The 18,244-nt window shown below is 43.4% G+C and overlaps 1 long non-coding RNA gene across 1 annotated transcript in view; it reads left to right on the forward strand.

Annotated features, from left to right (window-relative positions):
• LOC142150179 (uncharacterized) overlaps positions 1 to 837 on the forward strand; it is a 140,847-nt gene extending 140,010 nt beyond the window's left edge. Inside the window, exon 7 of the long non-coding RNA XR_012691060.1 lies at positions 666 to 837. This is a non-coding gene — a long non-coding RNA (uncharacterized LOC142150179). The remainder of the gene's footprint in view (positions 1 to 665) is intronic.
• The last annotated feature ends 17,407 nt before the right edge of the window (positions 838 to 18,244 follow it).

Below are 18,244 nucleotides of genomic sequence, written 5' to 3' on the forward strand. Positions count from 1 at the left end.
GACTTTCTTACTCTCAGTAAATATGTCAGATGCCGTCCTTGCACTTCTCCTAGGTGCCGGGGAACGGACCCCTGTCTTAATTCCTTCTCGCATCCTGTTGCCTAGCAACGGGACACTCTTACGTATTCAGCACCTGCATGTGCATTCGAGCCGCGTCCCATTGCTATGCATCGGGGCATTTGTTTTGTGGCTCAGAAATCACTCTCCTTCTACAAGGGCTCACTTCCTCTTATATTAGGACCCCACTTTCACCAATGCCTCGCCAGCATTTTGGGTCACCAATCTCCAGCGTTCCTGTGTCCTGTTCCCTGCTCCTATTGTTTGCTGTTTTGGATTCTGACCCTTGGCTTGTCTTGTGACTATCCTCCTGCTCAAGTGATTCTGTACTATATTGTCCGAGTGGTTCCTGAATTTGGCTACCTCTGACCACTCTCCTGTATTTTCCCTTTTGTTCCTCGCCATTGCTGGATTGTACCCAGGTCTTCTGCTATTCCTCTACATACTCCATTGCACTGGTGACTAACTGGGAGAACAGCGACCTGCGCACCTTACATAGCCAAGCCCATACCTCCTTGCACTTGTCCCTTATTAAATGTGAATGTGAATTATTTAATGCCAAGGCTGGTTGGAGTTTTCTAAATGTCATATACCCTTTCTTTTTCCAGATAGGACTCCCAACATTGCAGGATCCAGACAAGCAGCAACCCATGTCCAAAATTTGTAAAGCGCAAGTCACGTGCACCTTCAAGAGTTGCACACGTCATGACGTTGCGATGCTGGCAGCATCCAGGAGCTGCGAGGGCCAAGCCCAGCCGACCACAGAGAGGAGATGAAGTAAAGGTAAGTCACATTTACTTTATTTTATTGTCATTTTTTTTTTTGCTTTTTTTTTCAAACTTGACAATGTTCCTTTTTTCAGGGGGTTAGCCTGTTCTTGGCATAATATGAATTGGGGACAGTACTCTGTGGCATAATATTGTTTGGGGGCATTAATCTGTGGCATAATATTGTTTGGGGGCACTACTCTGTGGCATAATATTGTTTTGGGGCCTAATTTGTAACATAATATGATTTGGAGACATTATTGTGGGGCACAATATGATTTGTGGCATAAATTGAACTGGGGCACTATTGTATGACATAATATGATTTGGGGGCATCACTGTGTGGCAAAATATGATTTGTGGCATAAATTGAACAATGTGGCATAAATTGAACTGGGACACTACTGTGTGGCATAATATGAACGTTTATTTGTTGGTTCCATTATTAATATATATATATATATATATATATATATATATATATACACACATATGTAGACAAAAAAAACAGGGATACTCTGCACTCTCCAAACACATAATTAATGCTGAACTAAATACTGTTCTATATTAAAGACAGGGAATGTTAGTTCCACATATTGCAGTATATGTTAAGCTGACCAACTCACGCCAAAGTCTTCCCATTCTGGTCAGTCCTAACATGATCAAATGCTATGTTATTTTATCTGGACTTAAGGCTTACCTGCACACAGCTTTTAAAATGTGTCTGTTTCATTATAACATTACACACTTTCCACTACGTATGTGGTGCTTTTAGGGCACAAGAGACAAATACATATCCCAATGTTTCTCTTGTGTTCTTGAGTCTGTACCTAATTCATCTAAATAAATATGCAAGTGTTGGAGCATTCTATACTCTTAGTAATATATTTTCTATATTTAATTTTACTACACCTTATTATAATAGTGCATAGGTGTTTGTATCTTTAGAGCTGCTCTACCACCTAGGGCTAGATTTACTAAGCTGCGGGTTTCAAAAAGTGGGGATGTTGCCTATAGCAACCAATCAGATTCTAGCTTTCATTTATTTAGTACCTTCTACAAAATGATATCTAGAATCTGATTGGTTGCTATAGGCAACATCCCCACTTTTTCAAACCCGCAGCTTAGTAGATCTAGCCCCTAGTCTCTCCTAGCTAGATCCCAGTATGTACCATATTTCTCATGACTTATCTGCTCCTCTTACAGCCCCAGCCAAAACATGGACAGGGCTGGTATGTGAGCGGGAGGACCAATCACAAGCTGCCATCAAGAAATGGCAGTTTGTGATTGTTCACTCCACTAACTCATTCCCTCCGCTGCCATATTAGGTTAGTTAATAAAATCAATTTATATGGAAATACAGCTGCATGTAGCCGTGTAGCCGCTCCAGTTGTGGGGTGGGGCACTACCACCTTTTATTAGGTGTACTGTAGCTTTAATGATTTGTTTTTCTCATACTGTCATGTGACCACTCACTGGCAGTTTAGAATCCAGGTGCATCATTTAAATGATGACAGTTACACACTTCTGGTTGATCAGCGAGAGAGGACAGACGTCTGCTGACCGCTCTCCAGCATCTCTAGAACGCAACAAAGTTGGATAGATAGTAGAATAATCTGATCATTCGGCCGACCAGTGAGACATAAGGAAACAGACTTCTGTTTCCTCATACTTCATCTCACAGCGATATGCCGGGGAAAAGGAAAAGGAAATCCTCCTCTACTGATGGAGTGGACCAAAAGAAATGTAGAAAAGCCGGCAGAATAATAGGGATAGATCAGTTTTCTAGGAAGCGCTGCCTGGCTTGGTTTCAGGAGTACGCAGGATCGGAGGACGTTATTGGGCCCAAAGGCATACAAGAGTTTTGTGAGGAAGTTGGGATTGAAGCCCAAGATATGAACATGTTGGCTCTGAACTATTTACTAGAGCCTAAGAAAAAGGGCTGTATCAGAAAGGAGGAATGGTTACACGGGATGACCCTGTTACAGTGTGACCTTCCTGAGAAGTTACAGGGAAAATGTCAATATCTTTGCACTCAGCTCACATACTACATCATTTATAAGGCTTTCTATCAGTTTGTTTCACATTTTGCAAGGGACCTAGAGCAGCGAGGTCTGGAATGTGATAAAGCAAGATCCATATTTTTAACAATGATGAGAAGTACATGGCCTTTAGCTACCACCTTTTCCAAGTTTGTTGAGCAGTGCAGATCTAGATATATGGATAAAGAACTGTGGTGTATCCTGCTAGACTTTACATTCAATTTTGGTGAAGACATCAACAATTACGATGAGAATGGATTTTGGCCCGCTTACCTTAGCGATGTACAGGAGTCGTATATATTAATATTAAACCTTCTGTAAATATAGAAAGATCTGTTTAGGAAGCAACCAATGAACTTTTAAAACCCCTAACCAGGGGCCAATTGGGCGTAGGACATACCGGGAAGATTCCCAAAGGCCGCCTCATATATGGCTTTTTTGTTATCTAATTTTTTTTTCTCGCCAGAGGGTGTCTGCCTGATGTGAGGAGCGACTCCAGCCAACTCAATTAAAGATAAGTGAGTAGGGGGGGACCTGCCTTTTCTAAACGAAGGGGGGGCTGACTATTCTAAACTATGGGGGGGCTGCCTATTCTAAACTATAGGGGGTACTGTCTATTCTAAACTATGGGAGGGGCTGCCTATTCTAAACTATGGGAGGGGCTGACTATTCTAAACTATGGGGGGCTGCCTATACTAAAATATGGGGGGCTACCTATACTAAACTAAAGGGGGCTACCTATACTAAACTATGAGGGGGCTGAGTATACTAAAGAGGGCTACCTATACTAAACTATGGGGGGGCTGAGTATACTAAAGGGGGCTACTTATACTAAACTATGGGGGGTTGACTATACTAAACTATATTTGCCTGATGTGAGAAGCAATGCTGGCCTGCTCAATTAAAGGTAAGTGAGTAGCCAGGAGACCTGCCTATTCTAACCTATGGGAAATGCTGCCTATACTAAAATATGGGGGGCTGAATATTCTAAACTATAACAGGGGCTACCTATTCTAAACTATAGGGGGGATGCCTATATTAAACTACGTGGGGCTGACTATACTAAACTATGGGGGGCTATCTATTCTAAACTATGTGGGCTTGCTATGTGGGCAGCACGGTGGCTTAGTGGTTAGCACTTCTGCCTCACAGCATTTGGGTCATGAGTTCGATTCCCAACCATGGCCTTATCTGTGTGGAGTTTGTATGTTCTCCCCGTGTTTGCGTGGGTTTCCTCCGGGTGCTCCGGTTTCCTCCCACACTCCAAAAACATACTGGTAGGTTAAGTGGCTTCTATTAAATTGCCCTTAGTCTCTCTCAATCTGTGTGTGTGTATGTTAGGGGATTTAGATTATAAGCTCCAATGGGGCAGTGACTAGCTGCCTATTCAAAATGATGGGGAGGGCTGCCTATACTAAACTATGAGGGGCTGGCTATACTAAACTATGAGAGGCTGCCTATTCTAAAATATGGGGGGGGCTGCCTGTTCTAAACTATAGGGGGACTACCTATTCTAAACTAAAAGGGGGCGGCTGCCTATTCTAAACTATGGGGAATGGCTGCCTATTCTAAACTACTAGGGGGAGCTGCTTATTTTAACTTATTGGGGGGCACGGCTGCCTATATTAAACTAAAGAGGGGCAGCCTATATTTAATTATAGGGGGGCTTCCTAAATTAAAGTATACAGGGGCTGCCTATATTAAACTATATGGAGGGGGGCTGCTATAATGTGTGAGGGAAAAGGGTTGTATGTTGTATAATGTGTGAGGTACTGGGGGATCTTAATATATTGTGATATGAGGGAAGGGAGGGGGGCTGTCTTAATAGTCTTAATAGTGGGGCTGCCTATTCTAAAATATGGGCGGGCTGCCTATTCAATACTATGGTAGGGGCTGCTTATTCTAAATACAATGTAAGGGGGCTACATTTTCTAAACCATTGGGGGGCTATCTATTCTAAACTATGTGGGTTTGCTATGTGGGCAGCACGGTGGCTTAGTGGTTAACACTTCTGCCTCACAGCACTTGGGTCATGAGTTTGATTCCCAACCATGGCCTTATCTGTGTGGAGTTTGTATGTTCTCCCCGTGTTTGCGTGGGTTTCCTCCGGGTGCTCCGGTTTCTTCCCACACTCCAAAAACATACTGGTAGGTTAATTGGCTTCTATTAAATTGCCCTTAGTCTCTCTCAATCTGTGTGTGTGTATGTTAGGGGATTTATATTATAAGCTCCAATGGGGCAGTGACTAGCTGCCTATTCAAAATGATTTGGAGGGCTGCCTATACTAAACTATGAGGGGATGCCTATTATAAACTAAGGTTTGCTGCCTAATATGAACTATGGGGGATGCTGCCTATTATAAAGTATGGGAGGGGACTGTCTATTCTAAATTATGGTGGGGCTGCCTATACTATACTATGGAGGGCTGCCTATTCTAAACTATATGGGATGGCTGCCTATGCTAAACTACGGGGGGGGCTGCCTATTTTAATCTATATGGGGGGCTGCCAATTTTAAAGTATAGTGGGGGCTGCCTATATTAAACTATAGTGGGGGCTGTCTATAGTAATCTATAGGGGTGCAGTCTATATTAAGCTATAGTGAGTGGGCTGCCTATTTTAAACTATAGCAGGGCTGCCTATTCTAAACTATGGGGGCACTGCCTTATCTAAAGTATGGGGGATCTGAATATTCTAAATTATGGGGGATGCTGCCTATTCTGAACTATGGGGGGGGGGGGCAGCCTATATTAAACTATAGGGGGGCTGAATATATTAAACTGCAGGTGGGGCTACCTATATTAAACTATAGGTGGGGCTGCCTATATTAAACTATAGGGGGCTGCCTATTTTAAACTATTGGGGGGCTGCCTATTTTAAACTATAGGGGGCTGCCTATTCTAAACTAAAGTGGGGGCTGTCTATTCTAAACTATAGTGGGGGCTCCCTATACTAAACTATAGGGGGACTGCCTATATTAAACTCTAGGGGAGGCTTTCTATATTAAACTATTTAAACTATAGGGGGCTGCTTATATTAAACTATAGGGAAGAGGGCCTGCTATAATGTGTGAGGGAAAAGGGGTGTATGTTGCTATAATGTGTGAGGGAGTGCGGTGTCTTAATATATTGTTTGATATGAGGGAAGGGAGGGGGGCTGTCTTAATAGTCTTAATAGTGGGTCTGCCTATTCTAAATTATGATGGGGCTGCCTATTCTAAACTATGGTGGGGGCTGCCAATTCTAAACTATGGGGGGGATGACTATTCTGAACTATGAGGGGCTACCATTTCTAAACTATGGGGGGGCTCAATATTCTAAACTATGGTTTGCTGCCTATTCTAAACTATGGGTGATGTTACCTATTGTAATCTTTGGAAGGGGGCTGACTATTCTAAACTATGTGTGGGTACTGCATATTCTAATCTATGGGGGGACTCCCTTTTCAAAACTATTGGGGGCTGTCTATTCTAACCTATAGGGTGAGACTACCTATTCTAAAGTATAGTGGGGCTGCCTATTTTATACTATGGGGGGCTGCATATTATATACTATGGGGGATGGCTGTCTATTCTAACCTATAGGGTGAGACTGCCTATTCTAAACTATAGAGGGGTTGCCTTGGTAAACTATAGGGGGACTGCTTATTCTAACCTATGGGGGATGCTGCCTATTCTAAGCTATGGAGAATGGCTTACTATTCTAATCTATGGGGGGGAGCTGCCTATACTAAACTATAGGGAGGATACCTATTTTAATCTATACGGTGGACTGCCAATTTTAAACTGAAAGGGTTCTGCCGATATTAAACTATAGTGGGGGTTGTCTATAGTAAACTATAGGGGTGCAGCCTATATTAAACTCTAGGGGAGGCTTTCTATATTAAACTATTTAAACTATAGGGGGCTGCTTATATTAAACTATAGGGAAGAGGGCCTGCTATAATGTGTGAGGGAAAAGGGGTGAATGTTGCTATAATGTGTGAGGGAGTGCGGTGTCTTAATATATTGTTTGATATGAGGGAAGGGAGGGGGGCTGTCTTAATAGTCTTAATAGTGGGTCTGCCTATTCTAAATTATGATGGGGCTGCCTATTCTAAACTATGGTGGGGGCTGCCAATTCTAAACTATGGGGGGGATGACTATTCTGAACTATGAGGGGCTACCATTTCTAAACTATGGGGGGGCTCAATATTCTAAACTATGGTTTGCTGCCTATTCTAAACTATGGGTGATGTTACCTATTGTAATCTTTGGAAGGGGGCTGCCTATTCTAAACTATGTGTGGGTACTGCATATTCTAATCTATGGGGGGACTCCCTTTTCAAAACTATTGGGGGCTGTCTATTCTAACCTATAGGGTGAGACTACCTATTCTAAACTATAGTGGGGCTGCCTATTTTATACTATGGGGGGCTGCATATTATATACTATGGGGGATGGCTGTCTATTCTAACCTATAGGGTGAGACTGCCTATTCTAAACTATAGAGGGGTTGCCTTGGTAAACTATAGGGGGACTGCTTATTCTAAACTAAAAGGGGGCGGCTGCCTATTCTAAATTATGGGGAATGGCTGCCTATTCTAAACTACTGGGGGGAGCTGCCTATTCTAACTTATTGGGGGGCACGGCTGTCTATATTAAACTAAAGAGGGGCAGCCTATATTTAATTATAGGGGGCTTCCTAAATTAAAGTATACAGGGGCTGTCTATATCAAACTATATGGAGGGGGGCTGCTATAATGTGTGAGGGAAAAGGGGTGCATGTTGTATAATGTGTGAGGTAGTGGGGGATCTTAATATATTGTGATATGAGGGAAGGGAGGGGGGCTGTCTTAATAGTGGGTCTGCCTATTCTAAATTATGGTGGGGCTGCCTATTCTAAACTATGAGGGGGGCTGCCTATATTAAACTATAGGGGGGCTGAATATATTAAACTATAGGTGGGGCTACCTATATTAAACTATAGGTGGGGCTGCCTATATTAAACTATAGGGGGCTGCCTATTTTAAACTATTGGGGGGCTGCCTATTTTAAACTATAGGGGGCTGCCTATTCTAAACTATAGTGGGGGCTCCCTATACTAAACTATAGGGGGACTGCCTATATTAAACTCTAGGGGAGGCTTTCTATATTAAACTATTTAAACTATAGGGGGCTGCTTATATTAAACTATAGGGAAGAGGGCCTTCTATAATGTGTGAGGGAAAAGGGGTGTATGTTGCTATAATGTGTGAGGGAGTGCGGTGTCTTAATATATTGTTTGATATGAGGGAAGGGAGGGGGGCTGTCTTAATAGTCTTAATAGTGGGTCTGCCTATTCTAAATTATGGTGGGGCTGCCTATTCTAAACTATGAGGGGGCTGCATATACTAAAATATGGGGGGCTACCTATACTAAACAAAAGGGGGCTACCTATACTAAACTATGAGGGGGCTGAGTATACTAAAGAGGGCTACCTATACTAAACTATGGGGGGGCTGAGTGTACTAAAAGGGGCTACTTATACTAAACTATGGGGGGTTGACTATACTAAACTATATTTGCCTGATGTGAGAAGCAATGCTGGCCTGCTCAATTAAAGGTAAGTGAGTAGCCAGGAGACCTGCCTATTCTAACCTATGGGAAATGCTGCCTATACTAAAATATGGGGGGCTGAATATTCTAAACTATAACAGGGTCTGCCTATTCTAAACTATAGGGGGATGCCTATATTAAACTACGTGGGGCTGACTATACTAAACTATGGGGGGCTATCTATTCTAAACTATGTGGGCTTGCTATGTGGGCAGCACGGTGGCTTAGTGGTTAGCACTTCTGCCTCACAGCATTTGGGTCATGAGTTCGATTCCCAACCATGGCCTTATCTGTGTGGAGTTTGTATGTTCTCCCCGTGTTTGCGTGGGTTTCCTCCGGGTGCTCCGGTTTCCTCCCACACTCCAAAAACATACTGGTAGGTTAAGTGGCTTCTATTAAATTGCCCTTAGTCTCTCTCAATCTGTGTGTGTGTATGTTAGGGGATTTAGATTATAAGCTCCAATGGGGCAGTGACTAGCTGCCTATTCAAAATGATGGGGAGGGCTGCCTATACTAAACTATGAGGGGCTGGCTATACTAAACTATGAGAGGCTGCCTATACTAAAATATGGGGGGGCTGCCTGTTCTAAACTATAGGGGGACTACCTATTCTAAACTAAAAGGGGGCGGCTGCCTATTCTAAACTATGGGGATGTTGATTATTTTAAACTATATGGGGGGGACTGCAAACTCTAAACTATGGGGGGTCTCTCTTTTCTAAACTATAAGGGCGCTGAATAATCTAAACTGTGGGAGGGCTGCCTATTATAATCTATGGCAGCTGCCTATTCTAAGCTATGGATGGTGCTGCCTATTCTAAACTATGGGGGGGCTGCCTATTCTAAACTATGGGGGGGCTGCCTATTGTAACCTATAGGGAGGCTGCCTATATTAAACTATAGGGGAGGCATTCTATTTTAATCTATTTAAATTATAGGGGGGCTGCTTATATTAATCTATAGTGAGGAGGGCCTGCTATAATGTGTGAGGAAAAGAGGTGCATGTTCCTATAATGTGTGAGGGAGTGGGGAGGTCTTTATATATTGTGTGATATGAGGGAAGGAAGGGGGGCTGTCTTTATAGTGGGGTTGCCGATGCTAAACTATGGGGTGGCTCCCTATTCAAAACTATGGTGGGGGCTGCATATTCTAAACTATGGGGGATGCTGCCTATTCTAAGCTATGGGGAATGGCTTCCTATTCTAATCTATGGGGGGAGCTGCCTATACTAATCTATAGGGGGGTTGCCTATATTAAACTTTAGGTGGGCTGTCTATTCTGAACTAGGGGAATGTTGCATATTCTAATTTATGGGGGATACTGCCATATTCTAAAATATGTGGAGGGTGCTGCATATTCCAAACTATGGTTGGCTGCTTACTCTAAACTATGGGGTGAGCTGTCTATTCTAAACTATGAGGGATGGCTGTCTGTTCTAAACTATGGGGGTGGGGACTGCCCACACTAAAATTAGGGGGATGCCTATATTAAACTCCAGAGGGGCTGCCTATTTTAAACTATACGGGGGGCCTGCCAATTTTAAAATGAAAGGGGGGCTGCCTGTCTCACGAAAGCACAGTTGTCGATACTCAACGTGGACATTACGATGAAAGAGATAAAGGAGACTATCAAGTCACTTAGAAACTCGGCCGCACCAGGACCAGATGGGCTCACTGCATCGTATTATAAAAAATTTGCGCCTGATATGGCACTGATGCTTCTTTCACTTTTCAGGGCAGTGCAAAATGGGGAGAGCTTCGAGAGGGATACCACCAGAGCACATGTCATTGTTATAGCTAAGGAAGGTGGTGAGCCTAGTTAATGTGAGAGCTACAGACCTATCTCTCTGCTGAATGTAGACCTAAAACTATTTGCTAAACTACTTGCGAACAGGTTGGCTCAAGTGATCCCTGCCCTGGTCCATCCTGACCAGGTGGGATTTATTCCTGCTCAACAGGGATCGGACAATACAAGGCGAGCAATCAATCTCATTGAAGCAGCTAACTCGAAGCACACCCCTGCTCTGGTGGTCTCCCTCGACGCAGAAAAGGCCTTTGACAGGGTCTCCTGGCCCTTCATGAGAGCCACTCTTGAGGTAATGGGCTTTGAGGGTCAATTTATGACTGGGCTAGCTTCTTTGTACTTCAATACCTCTGCTACTGTATGGGCTAATGGAGCTGCATCGCCGGTGTTACAAATTGCTAATGGCACTCGACAAGGATGTCCGCTCTCCCCTCTATTGTTCGCCCTAACGATGGAACCTTTAGCCTCTCGAGTTCAGACCAATGAAGCAATCACAGGAATCCAAGCGGTCAACACCGATTATAAGATCTCCTTATATGCGGATGATGTCTTACTGACAGTGACCCCTTACCTCCCTCCTTTCCATACAGAAAGAACTTAGTTGTCTAACTTTAAAATCAATATGGACAAATCTGAAATCCTGTCTCTTAACTTAACGCCCCACCTCCTGGAATCTCTGAAACGGCAAACGAATTTTAGATGGCAACCGGACAAACTGAAATATTTGGGAATCTACTTGACAAGTCAATGCAGTCAGCTATATAGAGCTAATTTTCCTTGGCTCTTGAGTGTTCTTAAACAAGACCTTGAGAAAAGGGATAAGCTATATATCTCTTGGTTAGGTCGCATGACAGCGGTAAAGATGAATCTAATAGCACAAATTATCTATTTCAGATGGTCCCTATGCGGGTCCCCTCATTGGCACTTAAAACCCTTCAGAAACAAGTTGCGCAGTTTGTTTGGGCAGGCATACGACCACGGGTCCAAGCTCGCACGCTTCATCGTCGGACCTCGGAGGGTGGACTGGGTCTTCCAAATATTTCTAAGTACTACATTGCTGCACACCTGACCCAGCTAGTTCTATTTCACTCTTCGCCTGGCACTAGGCTATGGGCTGACATAGAGGCAAATACCATACAGTTGCTTTCGCCATACACCCTTTTGTGGATTCCAATTAAACATTGTCTACCACTCCTTTTGCTTCCATCTTCTACTCGTTTCTCCCTCCAGATTTGGAACTGTAGTACTCGCGCCTTTCAATTATTAGCTAATCCTGAAATTATGTTTCCATTGTGGAACAACCCGGCCTTTCCCCCTGGACAGCCAATATCCTTTTCACAACACTTGTTTAATCGCGGGCTCTGGTTTATGACAATTATAGCACCCATGCAAATCTTTCCGGAATTTGCAGATTTGCAGAGAATACACAACATCCCCCATAAACATTTCTATTAATATCTTCAACTAAGGCATTTATTTCAATCTCTCTTAGCATTTAAAACACTCTACCAATTAACGCCTTTGGAAACTTTTTGTCAGAATAGGTCTCAACTGACCGGTTTAATTTCAACATTTTATAGTCTTGTGGCATTTCATCAACCTATTAAGGATCGATACGAGCTGAAGTGGAAAGATGACTTGGGAATTTAACTAGAAATTGATGATTGGGCCGAAATCAGGACCCGAATCGCTAAAAGCTCTATTTTCGTGAGGACTAAAGAGAATGCGTATAAGCTTCTTTATAGATGGTACCTGGTCCCCACTCGTCTCAAAGCTATATTCCCAGATGCATCCAATTCCTGTTGGAGGTCCTGTGGGCAAGAAGGCTCTTTGTTACACATTTAGTGGTCTTGTCCTAAAATGGTCAGATTTTGGCAAAAGGTACATAACTTAATCCTCAGAGTAACCTTGATACAAATCCCTCCATGTCCTTCTTATTCGCTTCTGCTGTTAGTAGGTTACTATTCTGAGTCTTTAAACTTCTTCCATCTCTGTGTCTCTGTGTACCGGCTTCAAGATCCAGGTTTGATGCAGGTTCTGAGTTACCCGGGGCCAGTTCCAAGCTTATACAGCTCAGGAGGTAGTCACCCCTGATAATCCGGTGCCTGAGTTCTGAGCCTTCTCAGTCCCAGTTTTGGTACTATAGTCTTCTGAGTTTCTGGATCCTTGCGGGTACTGAGTCTCTGTTCGTGGGTTCAGTCCCTCTATTCCTACGTCCAGGTTCCAGTCCACCAGGTCCAGATTCCAGTTGCTTATTCCAATGTGGAATCCAGTCCAGCATTCCTCCTCCTGACATCTGGCATATACAAAAAGAGCACATACTCTCTTTCTGAGCAAGATCTTCATCCAGCCTCCTAGTTTCCACTTCATCCCTGTCTCAGGACCCTTCGTCCCAAGACGGATCCCAGAAACCCTATTGGCGTGACAATACCTTTGTTTCACAACCCATCAGATGCCCAGTGATGAGGAGCTCATTGCTTGGGTCATTATACCCCGGGGACTTTGGCTCAGCTCTATGAGAAGAGACCTGCATTTAAAAGTGCTCTCTGCCCTCAGATCCAAGGTAAAATGTTTTAACTGCTTCTGGACAACTTAATAGAAATGCCTTACATTGCAAAGTCAGATGGAAATGAAGTACATCAATGTTGTTTGAGACAGAGAATCCATTTGGTAAAAACACATTTAAAAGGCTTATCAGTGGTCAGTATTCCTGGAGCTCATATTCTTCAGGTGGATTGGCTTAGTCACCATTATGTGGACAACATGATGGCAACTTTCTGCAACAGGAAAATTCAGAATTCCTCACATGGGTTGCGTGTTCAATGTCTCACCCTTGGGACTTTCTCTTCTTTTTATTATTCTCCGAGTTGTCTTTTCACCAGTGGGTGGGTGTTTTAGAAGTGCGATAGTTCCATTTTAGCCTTGTAGACTAGACACATGTTATACAGGCATTCAGGACAAGACGGACAATGAGTGGAAGGCAGATGAGATGGGAGAAGTAGGACCGTGAACACCAGGTCTCCCTAAGAGCAGATGGCCTCTGTCCACCTTTAATTCGGCTCTGCCTTCCTGAATCACTCTGGGAACAAGGGAGGACACAAGTCAAGGAAAAGTCGAAGTGCACCCTGGGCTCATAAGGCCATATGCACTGCACACCCTGTAATACATCCAGCTTTACACAAGTAAGGACACGCCCCCAGTGATGGCAGGTGAGGTTACCTGGGGGATGTGGGTCTGTAGAGCTATCATTTCTAATGCCATGCACCCTGGGAGCTAGGAAAGTGCATATAAAAAGATCAACTAAAAGTATGCGGGGCATATATGAGTGAAGAATAGATTGTACGCTCCTCTGAGCAGGGCCATCTCTCCTCCTGTTTCCACCACTTCTAACTCTGCTCTCCAGCTACTTAGCCCTCCTCCTCGAGGGTCCTCCACCCCACGTCCACTCTCGCTCCCTCCTCCCCCCTGGGGGTCTCCCTGTCTTCCGCGCCCTCCTTCTTGGGCCCCGTCGTTTGCGGATCCTCCCTCCCCCTTCCCCGCCCTCTCTAGCTGTGCATTGAGCTTACTGAGTTGCTGTGTTTACTGTACTGTGCTGTCTCCCATTGTATTGTAATTTTGTTTGTCTCTGTACGGCGCTGCGGATGCCTTGTGGCGCCTTATAAATAAATATTAATAATAATAATAATAATAATAAAAGAATGAAAGGCAAAACAGTTTGATTTAGTGAATCCCCTTTAAAATAGCACAAGCAGCACAGTTTTTATAGGTTCCAAAACATGGAATACATGTCTCCACTGAATAATTAACAAAAACTTATATGCAAATTTCAGGTGTAAACCATGAAGTCTAACACTTTAAAACTGTCATGTGTTCAGGATACCCTCTATTCTTTTACAGTAACAGATAGTGTTTTAGTTATCCCCAATAATGATGCATGAAAATATTGATAACCATGAGAAGACATCATTACTAGTAGTAACATTTGATATAGTAGACTCTTTTTTACCCTTATTTTACCTGTTATTCCTTTAAGTGTGATTTAAAACCAGTAGAAAGCATTTTCATAATCATAAGACTTTCTTACTCTCAGTAAATATGTCAGATGCCGTCCCTGCACTTCTCCTAGGTGCCGGGGAACGGACCCCTGTCTTAATTCCTTCTCGCATCCTGTTGCCTAGCAATGGGACACTCTTACGTATTCAGGACTCTCGCAGCACCCGCATGTGCATTCGAGCCGCGTCCCATTGCTATGCATTGGGGGACTTGTTTCGTGGCTCAGAAATCACTCTCCTTCTACAAGGGCTCACTTCCTCTTATATTAGGACCCCACTTTCACCAATGCCTCGCCAGCATATTGGGTCACCAATCTCCAGCGTTCCTGTGTCCTGTTCCCTGCTCCTATTGTTTGCTGTTTTGGATTCTGACCCTTGGCTTGTCTTGTGACTATCCTCCTGCTCAAGTGATTCTGTACTATATTGTCCGAGTGGTTCCTGAATTTGGCTACCTCTGACCACTCTCCTGTATTTTCCCTTTTGTTCCTCGCCTATGCTCAATTGTACTCAGGTGTTTTGCTATTCCTCTACATACTCCATTGCACTGGTGACTAACTGGGAGAACCGCGACCTGCACACCTTACATAGCCAAGCCCATACCTCCTTGCAATTGTCCCTGGTGAATACTGGGGGGCAGGGCTGGACTGGGACTAAAAATCAACCCTGGCATTTAAAGCACACAGGCCCACCTCTGTTGATTAGCAGGAAAAAAAATGTGTGCCGCAGTGTAGTGGTGGTGCCGCCAAAGGTGTAGCTACATTATGTTGGGGGCGTGGTCAAAATGGTGCGTTGATACATACATTATAATAAAACATTACATTTATCAGACCCTCCCCATCCACATTACACCACCCCCCCAGATACATTATGACACCCCCAGCCCACTGTACTTATCTATGCTTCTGATGCTGCTGACATTCCTGTAGAGTGAGCAGGGAAGCTCTTAGTCTCATGAGATTAATAAATCTCGTGAGACTTAGAGCTCCTCGGCTTGCTCTGCAGGCGGTGCCCTGTCCGGGACGGAGCACAGATCCTCCTGCTGACCAACTGGATTAAGACTCGAGGGGCCCGGGCACTTAAGTCAGGGGGGCTCCTATGTTGTAATTTTGCTATTAGACAAATTTTTGACAAATACAAAGGCAATACTGTGTGCACTACTGTTAGGTGCATGCAGTTCTGCCTTAACAAGCAGTACAGTGTGAAGCAGGACATATCTCCCAACTGTCCTTGTAGTCAGACCAAATCCTGACTAAGTGGGACAGTCACCCACCAAATTCAGAACAGTTGACAGACTGTCCTGGTCTATCCTACCTGTCTTGTCATAGTGGCCAATTGTGGCTGCTGGTGTCTTAAGATCAGTTGCTGCTTGTCTGGATCCTGGAATGTTGGGGGCCCTATTTGGAGAAAAAAATGAGCAGATGAAATTTAGCCCTGGTGTTAAATCAATATAGCATCCATGTTTTAAAATTAGGCCTCACTGCAGCCACAACATTAAAATACTAGTATTCACATTTGATAAATACATTTTTTTCCCTCCAACTAGCCCTGACATAAAATAGTAATCCCATTTAATAAATAAAACTATTTCCCTCTCTCCAAAGCACCCCAGCATTAAATTAAAAATCCAATCACCCCATCTGAAATTGATAAGCCCCACTATTAAATTGCCCCCACCATCACCCCACAAATAGAATAGCACCCAATAATAGCCCCCACCTGCAATTCCCTATTAGATTAACAGCGTACCTCCCACATTATATTAAGAGCTACCCATACACACATTATTGTCATACACCGGCCCTCACACACACACATTATGGTCATACTCTGGCCCTCACACACATACTATAGTTATACTGTTACACACATACACACTATAATCATACCCTGTCACACACACACTATAGTTATACTGTTACACACATACTGTCACACAAATAGATACCCTGTCACACGAATAGATCCCCTGTCACACAAATAAATAGATCCCCTGTCACACAAATAAATAGACACCCTGTCACACAAATAAATAGATCCCCTGTCACACAAATAAATAGATCCCCTGTCACACAAATAAATAGATACCCTGTCACACAAATAAATAGATACCCTGTCACACAAATAAATAGATACCCTGTCACACAAATAAATAGATACCCTGTCACACAAATAAATAGATCCCCTTTCACACAAATAAATACATACCCTGTCACACAAATAAATACATACCCTGTCACACAAATAAATAGATCCCCTGTCACACAAATAAATAGATCCCCTGTCACACAAATAAATAGATACCCTGTCACACAAATAAATATATCCCCTGTCACACAAATAAATAGATCCCCTGTCACACAAATAAATAGATCCCCTTTCACACAAATAAATACATACCCTGTCACACAAATAAATACATACCCTGTCACACAAATAAATACATACCCTGTCACACAAATAAATAGATCCCCTGTCACACAAATAAATAGATACCCTGTCACACAAATAAATAGATCCCCTTTCACACAAATAAATACATACCCTGTCACACAAATAAATACATACCCTGTCAAACAAATAAATACATACCCTGTCACACAAATAAATACATACCCTGTCACACAAATAAATACATACCCTGTCACACAAATAAATACATACCCTGTAACACAAATAAATACATACCCTGTCACACGAATAGATACCCTTTCACACGAATAGATACCCTGTCACACGAATACATACCCTGTCACACAAATAAATACATACCCTGTCACACAAATAAATACATACCCTGTCACACAAGTAAATACATACCCTGTCACACAAATAAATACATACCCTGTCACACAAATAAATACATACCCTGTAACACAAATAAATACATACCCTGTCACACGAATAGATACCCTGTCACATGAATAGATACCCTGTCACACGAATACATACCCTGTCACACAAATAAATAGATATCCTGTCACACAAATAAATAGATCCCCTGTCACACAAATAAATAGATCCCCTGTCACACAAACTACCCCCCCCCCCTCTCTTACCTTGTGCGCTCCGCGGCGCACTGTGTAGTCTCCCCTATCACATGGGACAGTACCTATCACATGGTGCACGTCCCATGTGACATCTCCAGAGCCATTCATAGGAGCGGAGGGAGGAGGAGGGGACGCGCGCCACCAGGAAGTAAGTGTAGTGCCAACCCCACTGTTCAGCGCACAGACTGTCATGCCGAATTCTGGCATGACAGTCTGTGTGCTGAACGATGGGGCCGGCCAGCTAGCAACCGGCCCATCTGGCCATCGGCCCTTCTGGCATTTGCCAGAAGTGCCAGATGGCCAGTCCGGCCCTGCTGGGGGGTGTATTAGACTCTGCGCCTCTCAGTCTAGTTGTGCCAATACCAGTCAGTGGCAATTTCAGCTACAACAGCGTGCCAAAATATAGCTTAGGAAAGCTCATTCTGAGAAGGATCAAGACAGTAGCTAGAGATTAGTAACATTTTCAAAAAAAATCTGGTTTGAAGTACTCCCAGTTTGACCTCGAGTACACCAAACCTAACCATACCACAGAGTAAAATGAATCCATCATGGTCCCAGCTCTATTCATAGACTATAAATTTGGTGAAATGTGAATTTACAAATGCTGTGGAGAATAGCATTATGTGGCATAGCGAATCACGAATGGAACTGTATCGTCGAACTTTGTGTTTCTGTGAAATACCACTAACCTAGATTAGCCCAAAATGTTTGCACAACTTTGCTCATCTCTAATGGTAGCCTATGCTTAGCAGTCCTTAAAACCATGGCAACATGCAGCGAGTTTGAACTAATAAATGTTTTCCTAAAGTAAATCATGCTTACGCTGACAACAAATTAAAGGCATGGCAGAGCAGTATATCAGGCACAATAACGTGCTAAAATATTTTTTAGCTTCTAAGGGAA

This window comes from Mixophyes fleayi, chromosome 4 (genome assembly GCF_038048845.1).
Source record: "Mixophyes fleayi isolate aMixFle1 chromosome 4, aMixFle1.hap1, whole genome shotgun sequence".
Classification (NCBI taxonomy): Eukaryota; Metazoa; Chordata; class Amphibia; order Anura; family Limnodynastidae; genus Mixophyes; species Mixophyes fleayi.